Source organism: Thalassophryne amazonica, chromosome 17, assembly GCF_902500255.1.
Source record: "Thalassophryne amazonica chromosome 17, fThaAma1.1, whole genome shotgun sequence".
Lineage (NCBI taxonomy): Eukaryota > Metazoa > Chordata > Actinopteri > Batrachoidiformes > Batrachoididae > Thalassophryne > Thalassophryne amazonica.
Window position 1 is genome coordinate 4,123,050 of NC_047119.1, and position 6,729 is coordinate 4,129,778.

Genomic DNA, 6,729 nt, shown 5'->3' on the forward strand with positions numbered 1-6,729 from the left:
CTTTTCTGTCCCATTCAGCCTACGCACTCAAACAGCTGCTGCTGGAGCACTCTGATTCAGGAAACAATTAGAGCCGTTTTCAACAGCTAACTCGCAGAGAAAATGATTACTCTGCCACGAAAATCATTTTATATATGCAGCTTCTAGCGCGCAGCGGCTGGTGGAACAAAGCACGGCATCCAGCCGGGAACACAGTGGATGGGATCATCACGACGATGTGCATGCATTAAAGTTGTGCAAGTGTCAGGGGGCCATAATCCAAATGCTGCTGCAGAGAGCGCTGCAGTTTATTAAACTAGTGCAGTGCCCGTAGGAAGTTTTTTTTTATTTCTATAGGAGGAAATATCAATTGCAGTGCAAAATAATAAAGAACTGGATTTGGTTTGGTGTTGGCATATCAAATTAAAATGATGTTGAGCAAAGATATTAGTTAATACATTTGGGTGCACTCATTTGATGATTAACTTCACACTGTTCAAGGTTATTATCATTAACTATCTAACTTGGTAGGATTTGGTGATAGAGCAAGGTAACGTTCCTTAGTGTTTTGTAAAGAAACTAAACTAATTCTGTAATGTTAAATTCAAATGAAATACAATATAGTTATTGAATAAGTTAAACTTGAAGAAGAATAGTACAAGGTACAGACAGTGTGTGTGTTTGGGGTGATCCCCCCCCCCCCCCGAAAAAACTTCAAAATAAAGGTTTTGAAAATAAATCCCAAATAACTTAATCAAGGACTGAGTCGATAAGCACTTTTTATGTCGTCCGGGTCTATGTTTTGAATGATGTTATATTATTCGAATATAGTATTTCATTGTTAAGTAGTAGAGAAGCTTGAATCTTCGACTGGACTGGGTTGCTTGACGTGAGGACGTTTCGCTTCAAATCGCAGAAGCTTCCTCAGCTAAAATTCTTGCTCTGGTAGTCTGACTTCTGTCTTGACTCTTGTAGAGAAGAATAAACAGAAGCCAACAAAAGCTGGAGTTTTTTAAACCTAACCAGACCCCTTCTACCGAGAGGCCGACTGCTATAGGCTAGTGACTAAACAATAGCTCTAATTAGCACCTATTGTGCTCTAGTGCTAATTAGAGCTATTATTAGCACTAGAGCCGAACACTGCCCGGCTCACCTGGGCCGGGCAGTGTTCGGTGTATCGGGTGGAGACGGAAGGACACCGCCAGAAGCCTGCGGATTAATCTGACTCAACACGGGAAACCTCACCTGGCCCGGAGACAGAAAGGATGAACAGACTGATAGCTCTTCTGCTCCCATCAACTTTTATTCTCACTGTTCTTTGTTGGTGGAGCGATTTGTCTGGTTAATGCCGATAACAAACGAGACTCTGGAAGACTAACTAGTTACGTGGTCCTGTGCTCTTGCCGTCAACTTCTTAGGGGACAAGTACTGTTCAGCCACACAAGATTGAGCAAAAACATGGATAATTGTTACAGTAGTGAAGAAAAAAGCAGACATGCAAACTCCAGCCGTACTGTTTAAGCCTGCAGAAAATTATTTGGGGTAGTTGACTGTTAACCCGGAAGTGCTATAGGTTCTCCCACGCATGTGCACTCATAACTGAGATGGCTTATTGCCAACAGCACCACTATACTAAAAACTTTCTGCAAAGAACCCTGTATCACAGAGGGTTAGAAATCTCAGTGTGAAGTGGGCTTAAGTCATGAAGATTAACTTACTGAAATAAGTGTCTCAAAGATTCTCCAACACTGCAAAGATGAACCACCAATCTATGGAATTTGAACAGTTATGATTGCTTAACTCGCAGCAAACTGTTAGACTAGATATTTGTCCATTAACAGCCGTTAACATTTACCCCGAGTGCTGATGCTAGACGAGTTCACAATGACCCAAAACACTACACGTGTTTCCAGTGCTGTCCTTTACTCCATTCAACTTCCTGGTCTCTCGGACTCAACAGTATGTCTCAGCACAACCACTGTAACAATGACTTAAACTATTCCAGCGTATAACAAATTTGACGATATTTCTCACAGATGTCTTCACTGGTCAGAAGAAATCATAAATCACCAACCAGTCCTTAACGCACTGTTGCACTAGCTAAACTGGCCTGGTTAGTACAGGGTGACACAGCTTAGCCACGTTAGCTTGTCGACGAGACGAATGCTAAAGCAGGTAAACTCGAGACACAGTGACAGAAACCAAACCAAACCACGAAGCTAATTTACAACTGAGCCCAGCAATTTCTCTACTTAAAAATCTCAGGTCGTCTCACGTAATATTGTGACGACTTAGCAGTTAAATAACTACTACCACGGTGACTCGGCTGCACTGAACTAGCGTGACAAAGGTCATTCTCTTTTAACCACGTTTAACATATGATATTCAAACACGGATCACACGTTTGTTTGTTGTCGACCAACTTATTTTAACACTGCGATGGGCGTTAGCGAACTTGCGATGTTTTACGCAAAACTGATAAACGGCGTTAGCAAGCTCCCGCAGCCCAGTATTCAGTAAAAAAGAAAAGAAACGAACACCAACAAGAATATCTAGACATTGTCGCTGGACGCGGTTGCTATGCGAGTTTAAGAGCAATAATTAGTTACTCACAGTGTTGACTGTGCTGGTCATCACTGAGGCTAGCTCGCGTTAGCAGTCAGCTAAAGCGGCGGCTGTCGCATCTTCATTTTAATACAACGAAAGGAATATTTTCACCTTTACCAACAGAGAGGAAAATGTAGCGTTTTATGAATACGACAGCGTTTGTGCTTAAATTAAGACACGCTGCCCGATTAAAATAAACCCACCTGACACGTCCTCGGGCCCGGTCAGCGGCGCTCGGCAGTTCGGGGTTTGTTGTCCTTTTCGCTCCGCCGCGCGCACGCCATCTTTTATCAAACGCTCCGGCGCATGCTGGTCACGTGACGTGTAGGCCGCCGTCCTCGAAGTCAAACTCCTCGGCCAGCGTCGACGAAAACGAGCCTTCGAGCAAGCGCAGGGTGTCCTTTGACGAAAATGAAGCGATAAAGGCAACGAAAAAAGCATTTCTACAAGGTTAACATAAACGACAAACATAGAAGAGTCAGCGAGCTAATACACCATCACGTGACCCCACGAGGGTCTTAGTAGGAAGTGACGACTTCATCTTCTTCTTCGTTGTCTACTTCCTCGTTCCCTCTTCTTGACCTGACACATTGGCGCTGTTGGCAAAATACACACAACCTGAATCAATAATCTTTCAAAATATGAAAAAAAAAATGCTGCATTGCAAAAAAAAAAAAAAAATTGCTTTATTTAATTATTACATACAGAATTATCAATAGTGTCAACAACATCGAACCAGGGAAACTCTTCGAATTCAGGGAATCAGACAGGAACCTTTGAGGACATTCAAAAACACTTAAGAAGAGACCTGTAAGACTAAACATTGGGAAATACTCATTTCAGGGCTCCGTGCTCGGTCCCACCCTCTTCACCATTTACATGCTTCCCCTCCAATGTGTCGTTGGCAGGCATGGAATCCACTTCCATTGCTATGCTGACGACACACAGCTCTACATCAAGATCACTCCCTCCGCTCCTTCCTCTGCCACCATTTCCTGCCTCAACTCCTGCCTGGAGGAGATAGGGGCATGGATGAGACAGAACTTCCTGCAGCTGAATGGCTCAAAAACAGAAGCCATTCAAACCAGTACTCACCAACTCCACTCCTGTCTCATTCAATTTCTCTCTTTGGCCACAGCATTCCCCTCTCTCCCTCTGTTACCAATCTCCGGGTCAGGTTTGACCCCACCTTTCTTTTGACAGTCATGTCAATAACATCTGCAAAACCTTTTTTCCACCTCCGTAATATTTCCAAACTCTGTTCTTCACTTTCCCTTTCGGCTGCGGAGAAGCTCGTCCATGCCTTTGTCTCCTCCAGGTTGGGCTACTGTAAGGCACTCCTCATCGGGATCCCTGGCAGGAGCATTCAAAAGCTCCAGTATGTCCAGAACAGCGCTGCCAGGGTCCTGGTGAGGGTGCGGAAACACGAGCACATCACCCTCATCCTTCACACCCTCCACTGGCTCCCCATTCACTTCCGTATAGAGTACAAGATCCTTCTGCACACCCACCACTGTCTCCATGGTGATGCCCATACCTACCTCACTGACCTCCTCACTCCACATACCTCTGGCAGAACCCGGTCAGGCCAACAGCACCGTCTGCTCCCGCCCAGGACATGGCTCAAGACCATGGGGACCAGGCCTTCGAGGCTGCTGCTCCCGCCTTTGGAACGCCCTCCCAGACCACCTCAGGGCCCCACAGACGGTGGACGCTTTTAAGAAAGGATTAAAAACCTTCCTTTTTAGAAAAGCTTACAGCTAGTTTTTAACTAATATATGTATGATGTATTGTAATTTTATCTTATCTCTTTTATTGCTGTTTTATGTGCACTTTGAGATTTGCATTCAAATATAAAGTGCGGTACAAATAAAATTTATTATTATTATTATTATTATTTTCAAGAAGAGTCATCAATGAATGGAATAACACGTCCGAAGAGGCTGTAAGCAGCGCTACAGTAAATTAATTCGAAGGCCACATTGAAACGATCCTTAGGAAGTGTGGGGGGCTCTATACAAGTCAGCGAGGACTCACTGCCCCAATAACCAGAGCCACTGGGGGACAGACATGACTCCGGTGGATCAAGGTGAATCAACTGTCAGTTCCTGGATCAAGGATTTTCTTCAAGACTGAGAGCAATATATGTCCATGCTATCTGGCAAAGGTTAAGGAGTGGTGTTCCTCCAAGATCTGTCTTGGGGCCAATGCTCTTTCTGCATTATGTAAAACTTGTACATAGGATGCAAAGGTATCCACTTTTGTCATTGGTCAATCATGAGTCTTCTTAACAGACATCATTTACTTTGACAAATGCAAATTGTTCCATGTAAAAGGAGAAATCCCTGCTAACATTATGGATGGACAAGTTCTCAAAATGTTCAATTCATTTTCTTTTCCCACTATACTCCATCCCAGCAGTCACAAGGTGAGAGACAGGATACACCCAACAGGACAGGATGCCAGTCTATTGCAGGGCCACATAGATAAACACATTCACACTTGTGGTCAATTTAAAGTTACCTAACCTGCATGTCTTTGGAATTAAGTAAGTAAGTAAGTAAGTAAGTTTAAAGCTTATTGTGTAGCACCTTTCAAGATAAAATCACAAAGTGCTGTACAGGAATTTAAGAACACAGAAATAAAATGGAAAATGGCAGAAAGCCAGCCCACCCAGACGAAACCCACACAAACTCCACACATAAAAGACCAAGCAGGTAGCAATCTCACAACCTTGTTGCTGTGAGGCAACAGCACTAACCACTACTCCGCCATGCCACTCTTCTACAAAATACATTACAAAGAAAAAGATTTAGGTATTTTGGAAACTGATTCCTTTCATACTCAAAGTACGAGGTCTGTTAGAAAAGTATCCGACCTTATTATTTTTTTCAAAAACCATATGGATTTGAATCACGTGTGATTGCATCAGACAAGCTTGAACCCTCGTGTGCATGCGTGAGTTTTTTCATGCCTGTCGGTTGCTTCATTCGCCTGTGAGCAATTTGAGTGAGGTGTGGTCCACCCTCTAGTCTATTTTTTATTGTGAATAAATGTCTGAACGATTTGGATGTTTGCTGCATCAATTTTTTTCCAGAAACTGTAAGCGACCTCCAGGTGGACACCGTTCGAAAAATTAATATGGCTTTCAGGGACGATTTTATGGGGATTAAACAGATTACGGGGTGTTACTGCCCCTTTAAGGACGGCCCACAACTGCTGAGAGCGCAGCGCGCTCCCAGTCCCCATCGACAGGCTGACACCCCGCACAAACAACCAGATCATTTCCAACATGAAGGCTTTGTTGATCCAGGACCTCGTCTGACTTTCACAAAAAGGCAGAAGATGTGGACATCAGCACTTTTTCCGGCACTTTCCATCGTTACAGGAGTTTTTTTTCCATGGAAAAAGAAGCCGAGGGACGCGCCACGGAGCCGTTCATTACGTGGGACAAAACCACCTCAGTGTTGGTCTCACAGGACGGCTTAAAGGTGGATTTCAGACGGATTCTGGTTGCTTTCCAGTCGTGTGAATATCCGAGAAATTGAGCATGAGCTGGACATGTCCTGTGAGGCTTCATCACGGCGTTGCTTTGCACCATGCGGCTGCGCCGCAACGCACAGGATTCCTCCACCTTTGTTCCTCTTTCCATGACAAAAACTCCTGTAACAGTGAAATGTGCCGTTCCTTTCTAAACTGGACGCTGTCTTGATCCGGTATGTCCTCTGACTAGCACAGGAATTGTGAAAAGATGTGGACATCAGCACTTTTTCGGCACATTAAGACAGAGGTGCGAGGAGTTCGGCGCGTCGTGGTGCAGCCGCTTGGCGCAAAGAAACGCCGTGATGAAGCCTCACAGGACATGTTGGGGCTTGTCCAGCTCAAGCTCAATTTCTTGGATATTCACACGACAGAAAAGCAACCGGAATCCGTCTGAAAGCCGTCCTGAGAGACCAACACCGAGGTGGTTTTGTCCCACGTAATGAACGGCTCTGTGGCGCGTCCCTCGGCTTCTTTTTCCATGAAAAAAAACCTCCTGTAACGGTGGAATGTGCCGGAAAAAGTGCTGATGTCCACATCTTCTGCCTTTTTGTGAACGTCAGACGAGGTCCCAGATCAACAAAGCCTTCACGTTGGAAATGA